This window comes from Channa argus, chromosome 20 (assembly GCF_033026475.1).
Source record: "Channa argus isolate prfri chromosome 20, Channa argus male v1.0, whole genome shotgun sequence".
NCBI classification, from domain to species: domain Eukaryota; kingdom Metazoa; phylum Chordata; class Actinopteri; order Anabantiformes; family Channidae; genus Channa; species Channa argus.
The window spans coordinates 536,198-548,593 of record NC_090216.1 but is presented as its reverse complement, the minus strand read 5'-3'; the positions used below and the strand labels follow the sequence as shown (position 1 = coordinate 548,593).

General features: G+C 40.7%; 1 protein-coding gene across 3 annotated transcripts in view; it reads left to right on the top strand.

Moving 5' to 3' along the window:
• The window catches only part of LOC137105450 (cGMP-dependent protein kinase 1-like), a 52,030-nt gene extending 48,312 nt beyond the window's left edge, over positions 1-3,718 (top strand). For all 3 annotated transcript variants that reach the window (XM_067487658.1, XM_067487657.1, XM_067487659.1), the window contains one exon: positions 2,866-3,718. The gene's annotated coding sequence lies outside the window, so the exon portion shown is untranslated. The remainder of the gene's footprint in view (positions 1-2,865) is intronic.
• The last annotated feature ends 8,678 nt before the right edge of the window (positions 3,719-12,396 follow it).

The following is a 12,396-nucleotide window of genomic DNA, read 5'->3' as shown; positions in this document are numbered from 1 at the left end:
TGCAATCTAATAAACTACGTTAATTATTATCAACTTTTGTTTGTGTGAGTAAACCGTGCAGTTGTATCATCAGATGAGTTTTACTTTAAAATCTGTCCATTTAAAATTGTTTTGATTTTCAAACTACCATTTTACTAATATCATATATGACATCATTCTCTAAGGATTTTATATTGACATTCGGTTTACATTAACTGCCACTTGAAGTTTTTCATATTTTCTGTTCAGCTTTGGTTCCAAAGCCCCCAGCTGTTAAGCAGAAACTTAAAATGGGTAAATGTAGTAAATTCTGTTAAAATGCGTGTCATATAGATAGATAGATAGATAGATAGATAGATAGATAGATAGATAGATAGATATTTTATTCATCAAAAACGGAAATTCACTTTCATTCAATTATTTCTAATATTTTATATAGAGCCTGGTGGTTATTTGAACAGTGGAAATAGTCACATGAAAACGTGCAGCAGCTGCATGTGTCCTTGGCAGTTTCAGTTGACTCCACACTTTACCTGCAGGATTCTGTACACACTGTGATATGAATGAGATAATTATATAATTTGGTTTAGTGTAATTTATTTATTTCACAGCTAATGAGACCGCTAACAGGTTTTTGGGGGTGGGAACGTCATGCGTCACGAAGGTTGCTATGGTAACCAAACGTACGAGCGCGTTTGCGGTCAACGTAACATTAGCTGAGTCATGTCCGTTGACAAGAAAAAGTCAGTTGTGGTCATTTAAACCCTAGAAGATGGAAAGTGTTAACAGGTAAATGGGATTTATTTTAATGTTAAGTAACGCGATAATTAAAAAGGTAATTGAAACCTTATCTAAGTTGTCTTTTTGTGAGTTTATCACATGCTAACGGCTAATGCTAGCTAGCGTTAGCCTTGACCTAGGAGGACTCCGGAGTGTCACGGACTGATGACGACATGGGATTAAACTAATGGTATCGACATAATTTATTATGCTGCCTTGACTAGCAGGGATGCAAGGCTTTGGTGAGGTGTCCTCAGCTGCCTGTGTTACAGTGCAGGTGTAGCGTTAGTTTGTTCCTGTGCCTGAGAGGTCATTGTTGGCTGCCGGACTCCAGGACAATTTCTACTTGGCGGTTTCATAGGTGATTTCTTTTGTAAGATTCTGGACGTGGTTGTTCTCACTTATACATGCCTTATTTAACACGAGGTCATCCCTTTTCTCCTGAAGAGCAGGTTTGTGTTTTGTATTTACCATTTCTTTCCTGCGGTGCTTCTTGGCCATTAAAGGTGAAATGGGGCCTAGCACCTCCTGAAAGAATTCTCCCCTTTGCACAACGGTAGAGCAAAGCAAAATTTCTCCTGATGCTGATGCGGTAAATCTCCTCTGAAAACATGAAAAAAATCACGAGCCAACTGAAATTCCCAGTGAAAAAATGCAGTGAGTCATTTTGATTTATCGCTCTGTCCTGCTCAAGTTTTTGGGTTTAGTGCATTGTTTTTTTCCCAGCAACATTAAATGAAGTATTTCACAATGGTTAATATTTATTCACTAGGTTAATATTTGCTGATACAAAAAGCTGCAAGAAACTGGAAGATAATAAAATACTGTGTAATCAAAATCTTTGACAATTCATCAGTGTCACTGAAATCTTCTCCACGTGAACTAAAGCCATTATTCTAATTGGAGAAGAATCTATGAAAGGTTTGGTGGGGTTTTGTTTGGAACACTAAACAACATAAAAGCTTATACTGTTTTATATCTTGCTAATACCCAACAACAAAATGCATATCATATATTATATTCAATATTGTAGTGTAACCAATGCATCTAAGGACATTTGTCTTCACGTTCTCATGCACTCCTCCGTGGCTAAACCATTTCTTTTTAAATAGTACAGTTCCTTATCCTCAGTGTCTGAGCATTGGCTACAATTTTTCATGTCTGTCAGGTGATTATGTGAACACTTAAATGAGCTTTACTTCCTGTAGACATTCCTCCTGTTAGTCCAGCTCTCTAAGGGATGCCAGAGCTCTGTACATGCGGCAAATCAGTAATCTGATTTCTCCTTTATTTATTTTAGAAGCATGAGTCACAGATTTTAATGTAACAGTTGCAGCAGATGCTTTTTTTTGTTACTTTTTATACACGGCTGTATGATACTAATCATTTCATATCCAACCATTTGTGGCTTCATATCCATGTCGTGCATCACGGACAGATGCCTCTTTAAGCTCTTGACTATTTTTTCATCACCCGGAGACTCTGTTCTGTTTGACTTGAGTAGGTGGTAAAATACACTCCACTACGTTCCCTGTCTGCAGACTTTTTTCCTGCACATGATGTAAAAAGCTGGTTAGAAACCTGCTTAGAAACCTAAACATGGCAGAGAAATCATTTTTCTCAACATGTGAAGCTCATCGCAGAGCTTCACATGTTGAGAAAGCTGATTTCTGTTCTATGTGGATGTCCCACTTCCCTGAAGATGGCACTTCTCTCATCTTCTTGGGTGACCTGAACATCCACCTGGACAAACCTCAGGCAGCTGACGTGTTTGCTCTTCTAAACACATTTGACCTGAGACTGGTGTCCATTCCTCTGACTTACAAAGCTGGCAACAACCTGGGCTTCATTCTCAACCAGAACTGCACCAAAGACAACATCTTCATCCCTAGACCTTCGCATTCTCCCGCCCCATTTGTAACATTCCACCGTAACCTCAGGTCTCTCAACCCGTTTGTCCTGACTGCAGTGGGGTTGTGCACATTTGCGCAGACATTTGTATGTAACTCAAAAAATAACATCCAAATGTTGAGTCAATAAGTTTGTTTAAAAGTGTAGTTCAGTTTAAACTGTAATGTGATAAATGTATTTTTTCCTCTGTAACAGGAGAGGAAGCTGCTTAAAGGAGACATTGGATGTTGATGTGTGAGGAGACACAGAGCTCCACCTAGTTCTCCTCCTTCTCCTCCTCCTCACTTTTTTATGAATGAAACATAAAAGCACACGCAGAGCGACGTCAGCAACAAGCCCATCCCCCACTGATGCGGGGAAAAACCTCACGATCAGAGAGAGAGAGAGAGAGAGAGGTCCCAACGTATCCCACGTCTTTCACTGTCTCCCACACATCTCAAAGAGGGAGAGATTGGGAAGCAGCACCACCTCCCCTCCTCTCACTAAAGCTTCACCATCCCTTCTCTCTTCGTGAGCAAGAGGATGAGTAATCCAGCGGGGGAGGGAGTGCAAGAAAGGTGGAGAGCCAATAGGAAAGAGTGACTGGGGGGGAGTGAGGATACCAGCATCATCATCATCAGTGAACGTGCAGAACAAGAGGATGACTATTCAAAATGATTCAGCTCCTCCTTCACTGCTGAGCCCAGTCTCAACGGAGCAGGCTAATTCCTGAAGATTTGCTCGCTGACAACATAACACAGGTTCTGATTGTGTACTTGCAAGGAGAGCGTAACAGACTAATCTCTGGAATATCTGAACAAGAGGGAGACAACATGGCTTCACTGGACGGTACCTGATCTGTTCATTAGTGGCTGACGGAGTCAATATTTGGATTGTGACACAGAAGATTTCCTGAACAACCTGAAATAAAACTGCCACGCCTCCACATGTGGTGTTGCAGAGGCTGGGACCTGGCTAATATCTTTACCTCACTGCCCTCTATATCCCAGTAATTGGACAGTTTCCCTTAATACATACAGCCTCCTCCTGGGACGAAGATAATCTCTGGATCAGTGTATCTGGCATGTTCTGCTTCTGCCTGCACAGTTCCCTGCTGAAGCTCCAGACACTGGAGGTGGACGGGGGCTCCTCACTGGGTCCATCACCAGAGGAGAGCCCCCCTGCCTTGGGCAGCAAGGACCAGAAGAGTCCCTGTGGACCATCTGAGCTTAGAGGAGGGAAGGAGGGAAAGACGCTGGCGCTCTGCCACAGTGTCCCCAATGATGAGAACAGTCCGCCAGGTATGCACACCTGTTTGTCTGTCTGCCTGCCTGTCTGTGTGTCTGCCTACAGCTACCTGCCTGTCCATCCACAGCTGTCTGCCTGTTTCTGTCTGTCTGCCTGACCTCGTCTACCTGCTTACAATATATCCAGGCACACAGATTTCACTGTTCTCATGTTGTTGTTCTCACTAACATGCAGAGTAAATATGACTGTAGCTCATATGGTACAGTGGCTTCATTTATTCACCAGTGTGTTGTTTTCTGAACCACCGCTCTTTGTGGGGAGTCTGCTTATTATTCTCAGCAGGCCACCTAGTTGTTTCCCTGAGCTGCTATTTATAGAACAGCTAAAGTAAAAGCCTGCAGCACGTGAGACTGACTGTGGGACTCCACTGCATCCAAATCTGCCTTTACACATACGTGTGTGTGTGTATATGTGTGTGTGTATGTGTATATATATATATATATATATATATATATATATATATATATATATATATATATATATATATATATATATATATATATATATATATATATATGTATATATATATATATATGTATATGTATATGTATATATATATATATTCTGAATTTGCACTATAAAATTCAATTGAAATAAAAGTATTCAATAGATACATTTTTTAAGAGCAAAGCATCAAATCAGCTTCTTAGTGTGAGTGGTTATGAAGGATCAGAGGTTTCTGAAGAGCTTTTGTTAGTTCTGGTAATTATTTTTAACATCCTTCAGGTACTACTGCTTAGACCTGAAGAGGTTTGAAAGCTTTCTTAGAGCTTCTTCTAGTGTGGACAGTAAAAGCATTTTAAAGGTGAAAAGGTGATGCTAGAGGTCACTCGGGAGGTTGTAATGGACACTGAGGAGGACTAGTGGTCTTTCAGATGGTTCTACTGATCTTGAAGAAGGTTCTAGTAGTCCTTTATGTGGTTGCAGATGCATTCTATTTGGCTCTGGTAGTTCAATATCATTATTTTGTTTTTTGTAAAGTTCCAATCCAAGTCATTGTGTGCACAGCATTCTGTGTCTGGACTCTATTGCTCAGAAAGTCAGATGATTTTTGTAATTTAGATTAATGTTCTTAAATATACACACCTGCAGCTTTTTGGTGCTGCATTTTATTGTGAAGAAATTAATATTTATCCAGCCTTTAACGGGACTATGCTTTGTTTTTTCAGAGCTGCTGATGGTCCTGCCCAAAAGCCCACAGTCCCCCAGACACCAGCCATTAGCCTCCATCCGCCCCAGCCAGCACCCCCTCACTCCTGATGGAGGCCTGCCCTCTAGCCCTCACCATTCCCCGTACTCCCAGCAGAGGAGCAGCCCAGGAGGGGAAGGCGGGGGAGTAGGAGAAGGAGGAGGTGGAGCTCTCCTCCAGCTGCTGTCGGGCGGGCCCAGCCCCCTCCCCTCCCCCCGATGTCTCAGCCACAGCCTGAGGTTTAACTCAGACCCCGACACTGCACCATCACCACCCTGCAGTCAGCAGTACATACTGTAAGTCTCACCTGTCTACCTGTCACCAATGTAAAAAAATGTTGTCTGACTGAAGGAGAGACATTTTTAAACACCTGGGGAGATAATTCAACCTCAAACTTATGTGATTTCTTCAACATAGAAAATGTAGTGTCTAATTGCTGAGCTTGGACGGGGTGTCCAAAGAAGATAACTTAATCAACCAAAATTATAGTTATCAGGTGATTTTTCATTTATTTTAATTTGTGTATATTATTCTTTCATTTATATCAAATTTCATATTCCGACTCCGAAATTCCACCCCAACTGAAGTTTTACTATGGTTGTAGATCTCTCAAAACATCTAGAGGCGATCGTATTCATATCTGGTGATCCAACAATTATCCCCTCCAGAGATCGCTGTATGACGAACACTAAACATTAGTTGAATTCCATGTTTCTCAACTTATCTAATAAAAGAGTAATTCTACAGTTCACGTACAGTGGGAGGTATTCTAGGATGCATTCTTATTAAATCCCCAAACCACCTCAACTGACACCTTTTTAACACGAAGGAGCAGTGACTGTACTCTGAGCTCCTTTCGATTGTCAGAAGTCAGAGCCCAGATGTGTAGAGCCCAGCCACCATGGGCTCTATGACCATCTATGACCATAGGTGAGGGTTCGAACATAGATTGATTGCTAAATTGAGAGCTTTGCCTTGCAGGTTAATAACAGTTTAATAAAATATTCACATTACTGCTGATGCTGCACCAATTTGCCTGTCAATCTCATGATCCATTTTACCCCAACTTAAACTGCTTTCGCTTGGGGTAGTGACTCATTTCTAACCTGAAGGAGGAAATACACCGTATTCTGGGAGAGAACCATGACCTCTGACCTGCATCCCACTGCATGCTGAAGGTCATGGTCTGATGAAGCCAAGTGAACCATGTGATCTGCAAAAAGCAGAGACGATATTCTAAGGTCCCCAGACAGGATACTCTTCTCTGCCCGGTGGCTCCTAGAAATCCTGTCCATAAAATTCACAAACAGGATCAGTGACAAAGGGTAACGCTGACTGAGGCAAACACTAACTGGGATTATGTTTCACTTTTTACAACTTGCAATCCAAGGCTAACTGAAAGTCCTTCTCGATAGCCTATCCAAACTTCTCCCACACCCGAGTTTTTATGTTTGCAACTACCTGAGCTGCAGCCCTTTAGGCCTAGAAACACCCTTTCTTCAGCCTCCTCCTTTACCCGTCAGTGTCCACCAGCGACTCTTCAGGTTGCCAACACGACAGGCATAACTACCTTATGGCCACAACTCAGAGGGACCGCTTCTACAAAGGAGGCTTTAAACAGTGATCAGTTGACAACTCTGCTCCTCGCTTTACCCAAGTGTACAAGACTTAAGGCCTCATATTTGATAATACGACCACAAAGTCAAGCTTTGCCCTGAGGTCTAAGGTGTTCTGTTACCAGGTACACGGAACAACAACTCTTTGCTCAAACATGGTGTACGTTATGTACGTACATTAAACCACGAATAGCACAGAAGTCAAACACCATTAGAACCATTCGGGTTAAGATCAGTAAGGGTGTTCTTTCCAATCAATCCTCTCCAGGTTTCCCCCTTGTGGGCATTAAAGTCCCCCAGTAGAACTGTGGAATCCTCAGGTGGTACTCTCTCAAGGACCTCACCAAGGTCACCAAGAAAGCCAGATATTCTAAACTGCTGGTTGGTGCATAAGCACAAACAACAGCCAGGGCCTTCCCCTCAGCAACTTTTGGACTCAGTTATCCCCTGGTCACGATCATTTTTGAAATGTCAGAGGAAAAGAACAGAGACAGTATTTTCTCTTTGGCTGAAAGTGCACTGCAATGAATTTTTACACCTTTTATCTGTGTCTTTATCCAGGTCTCACTGTCGAGGGGGCAGGATGGAAGGATCAGAAGATGACTGCCTCTCCTACATCCCGTTCCTCACTAGACAGATTCAGGCTCTGAAGAAGAGGGTCCGCAGGTTTGAGGATCAGTTTGAACAGGAACTGAACTACAAGGTAAACACTGCATTGACAATGGCTCCAGTCCACAATCAAATCAAGAACCAGATCTAGACCAAGAGCAGGTCTGAGAAAGGTCAAATTAAGTCCAGGTGAAAATCTAAAAACGTTTTCTTTATTAACTTTCCTTCTTTTATGAGTTACTCAGTTGCATTGAAGTTCCAAGAAATCACTTTCTTACTGCAGTACTACTACTTTTGTGTTTAAAGACATTTTAGAGCATTGGCTCAGTGCTTCAACTCGATTATAGTATTTGAAGTGCTACTTTAACATGTAGTACTTTTTAGGCAAATATTTGCCCTTCTACTAGAACATTGAGTGTGTACTCTGCTTGAGTTTGAGTTAATGGAAAACTGTTTGATTGTAATAGGATTATAAACATATGATTATAGTACTTGTTTCTTGGATTGTTCTGCAGAGCTGGTGTTGATGTGTTTGTGTCTTTCTGTCTCAGCCATCCCACAACGATAAATATTCCAACCCTGAGATGGTCAGAGTGATGAGCGAACTGGCAAAAGCTCGTAAACAGCTCAAAGGTAAAACATCATATTGATCAGTGGTTCTGGATCAGTTCACTAACAGAAAACCTTGTTCTCATCAGGTTTAGCAAAGACCACTTCTGGAATGTAATAAAGTATAGTTTTTTATGTCGTTTACTGCAGTCACTACATTTCAGTAAACTACTGTACGTTTTTACAACGCAACAATTATTTGACACATATTTAGCAGCCACTACACTGCTCACAAAAGTTAGGGATATTTTCGACTTTTGGGTGAGATTTCAGAATGCACTCAACATGCACTATAACCTTTACAGGTGAACCTTAATTTGCCCTTCTCTAAACATTTGATTCTGAAATGTGTCATGCCACATAATAAGTACTTTTTACTATTTTTGGTAATATAAGTATATTTGGATACTGTGATGTACTTATGTACTTTTACTGCTGTAAAATAGTCAATGCAAGACTTCTAATTGAGAAAAAGATCTCAATACTTCCTCCACCAATGACGAAATGACAAGTCAATAAACTGTCAAGTCTTAACACATCACAGTAAATATAAGAGAAATATTTTAAGAATAAAAACATGACTGCAGGATTTAAATCCTGACTGGTCTCAACTAATCTCTTGTGATCATGCAGCTTTGGCAGATGTACTGTATGTGTGCAGTATGATGTGTAATTCCCATGTCTCTCATGTCAAACTGTGTGTTTGATGCAGAACTGAGACTCAGACAGTCGGTGTTTGAGTTGAAGGAGCAGGATGGAGCAGAAAAAACTCATGGGTAAGACCTCCACAGATTTCCTCACAGGGCTCCACTGTTCTGTATAAGGTGACAAAAAGCTCATTTTAATAATTCATTAGGTTTAGCTCTGGGCAGCAGGGGGCGACAGAACACAAACCTACTCTGGAGGAAACTGTGGAGTCTCTGCTGAAACGACTGAGAGAGAAGAGACAAGCTCTGGGTTTGCCCGAAAACATGAAGGTGAGTTCGGCTACGCCACACAGTGTAAAACCGCACTTCTGCATTTTCAACAGACTTTTGTCTTCCTTCTATTCCTCTTATTTTATGTTGCTGTTGGTCTCCACTCAATAACAGTTGTTGTGTCAATATTTAAGCAAGTTTGTGATCTTACTACTGACCATTGTTGTACCTGATGTTTGTTCACATTCATCACCTCCTCTGGTTATTTTTATTTTTATATTGAGCAGCTTTGTGCATAGGAACCTGCCAAATAGATAAATAAATGTCTTAAACTAATGCAGTGGATAAACCTTATGTAAGAATAACACTAGCACGACTAGAATTGCCCAGGACAGGCATTTTTACGTGTGTGTGCGTGTGTTCACACACAGGAGATGACTCAGGCTCAGATGGTGCTGGAGAAGATTACTCTACAGAAGTGTCTGCTCTACTTTGAGAGTTTGCATGGCCGACCGGTGAGTCCTTAAATTATTGGACACAGTACAGAGACTGCAGGGGGGACGAGGAAGAAAATAGTTACTGATTTTCACAGCTGTTGTTAAAGAACAGTCAATTGTTAAAGAGGTGATGAGGACAAAACTGTGGCCCTACGGATGAATCCAGGTTATAAATGGCTGCGGTGGCACCGCACTTGTAAATCTGCTTTTAAACTGAGCTGTCCTTGTTCATTATCCTTACTCTTGTGGAAACGGGTGTAAACTAGACGATTCAGAACAATAATCATTTCTTAATAAAAAAATAAATTAAAAAATGTAATATCAGAGCTGAAGATATGCAGAAGTCTTCCTCATACTCAGCTGCAACGTTATAAACTCATTAATGAATCAACAGTAATTATTCACAGCAATTATTCAGCATAAGTATTTTTACTTTTGTTGTTCACAGTATATTTTAATCCTGTTACTGTCCCTCTGCTTGTGTTTCAGAGAAGTAAACAGGAGAGGAACGTGGTGAAGCCTCTGTATCACAGATACCAGATGATCAAACGTTTACTGTGTGCGAGCCCCACGTTCACAACCATCGTAAGAAACTCATAGTTATTTGTACTACTCCATCAAGATGAATTGCTAGCAAGCAGCTCAGAGACCAGACCAGTCCAGTCCAGTCCAGTCCAGTCCAGTGAAGCATGTTTTAATTTCAGTATTTTGATCTGAGAAAAGCAGTCAGTGATTGCCTCTCTGGCTAAATTGGAGCATGTTGGTGCAGCCTAAGAGAGACTAGACAGGGCACAAAACATACTTTTGGGGGAAAATCCCCAAGAACTGTTAATGTAACATTACATGATTAGTGAAATTAAATAAAGAAAATTCCCATTTTTGAGGAATCTGATTTGACTGAAACCAAACCTGTAGAGTTTAATTGTTGTGTGACCATTTGTGTTTCTCAGGAGGAAGAGGATGATTCAGATGAAGACTCGAATAGCTTGAGCTTGACAGTCAACGAACTTCCCACCCTGCCTCTGTATGAACTGACCCGACCAGCAATGGGCGAGGAAGACAGCGACAGGGACAGCGATCCGGCGTTTGTGTCCCCTTTAGATGAAGTAAAGGCCGTCCGTCAACCACCCGCTCTCACCATGGCCAACCTGCACGCAGCCTCCAGGTGTTTGACCTGTTACAGTTCTCTCAAGTTCAACTTGATTTGTTCCCCAGTTAGTTTTCTGTCCACTACAGTATTTTCCACACAGTGTAAAATACCAACAAATGGAAAACCACGTATACAATGTTACACAGACTTAAAAACACCAGCCCACGGTATTTGCAGCTGACCACTGACTTGATGTCATGTTACATTCTGTTTGTGCTTTCACGAGTTCGATGGTTTCTTTTAAAGTTAGTGAACATTGCTTTAGTTTCTAACAGATGTGTTTGTGCTTCAACCCAACCAGGTCTCAGCTGCTGCAGTGTCTGCGGGAGACGAGAGCAGAGAAGAAGACGAGACGTAAAGCTCTGAGAGAGTTTGAAGACGAATTTTACCGTCAGACTGGAAGGTGAGAGGCACACATGTCCTAATGGAGACTGCATTAACATTAACATCTGTCTGTCAGAATCTAAACTTAATAACATAAAACCCAGATCAGGATCAAGGTCTAAATACAGGATTTTATAGTTGAGCTTGTTCAGGAATTGTTTTATATTCTTGAATTCTGATTTGTTAACACCTGATATGCACTAATATATGCGCTTGTATTTTGTGTCAGAGTCTGCCAGAAAGAGGATCGTACCCTCATGAAAGAAGAATACCAGGAGTACAAACAGCTCAAAGCTAAACTCCGGCTCCTGGAAGTCCTCCTCAGCAAACAGGACGTCACCAAAACCACGTGAGAGAGAACGGACTCCTCAAAAATCTCTTAACATCATAAAACTGTTTTTACTCTTTAACATGTGTTTATAATGTAACATGCTCAGTCAGTCAGTAGAAACCTTTACACTTTGGAGTTTTGGTGCATTATTCTGACAGTATTTCACTCCAGATGGAACATTTGTAAAAACTGTAAATTCTCCAGCAGAGTTTTTCAACGTCTAAAAAGAGAACAGATCTCTCATCTGCCATTATATACCAGCGTTCTGCAGTGTGTGTTTACCTGCATCTTCAAGTTTAGATGATTTTTTTTTTTTTTTTTCATACTGGAGGAAAAAATCCAAACGTTTGATTTAATGGACAAAATCATGTTTTATATAGAACAAAATATCATGTGTCCAACAGAAAGCACTTTAATCAGTCAGCGGGGCTGTGGAGGACAGAGATGGGGCTGATCTATGCATGGCTTTTTGTAACAGGATAGTAGGAGGCTTAATGATGACGTCAGGAATCAAGACACTAAACCTTTTTTATTCATGTGGAAGTTTAACCTAAAACTAAAACCCAGGAAAAAACCCACATTAAACTGTATGAGCACTAATGCATTTGTTGAGTTAGCTCAGGCTCTATGGAACTGCAGAAATCATGTGATGTGTTTATAGATACTGGAGATTGAAAAGATGCTTTGTTTATTAGGATCTGCATCAACTTTATGGGATCCACACCTTCATAATACTTCATAAACTAGTGAAAGAAATATCCTATCACTTCTCAGGTAAAAAACAAAACTAAATTAGTCTTTCTAGGTATCTATATTTTAATCCAGCCAATATTATCCTTTTATTAATTTATTCCTTCAAAGAACTCTAGAACACAAATAATTAGTTTTAGCAGCGGTGCACTCAACTGTCAAAATGTAATTTCCTTTAGTCGGAATAAAATGTTGTAATTTTTAATCCACAGAGTCCAACTTTTGAAATTTGGACAAGCGTTAAAAACAAGGTCAACTTGAGAATTAGCGCTGTGAGCTGGGGTTGTTTATCTATGAAAGAACCAGTGAGGTTCAGTGTCTTGAAATTTCCAGAAAAATGTGAGTATAATTTGTCAAATATAAAGAGATGCATCTGCATCCATTCCA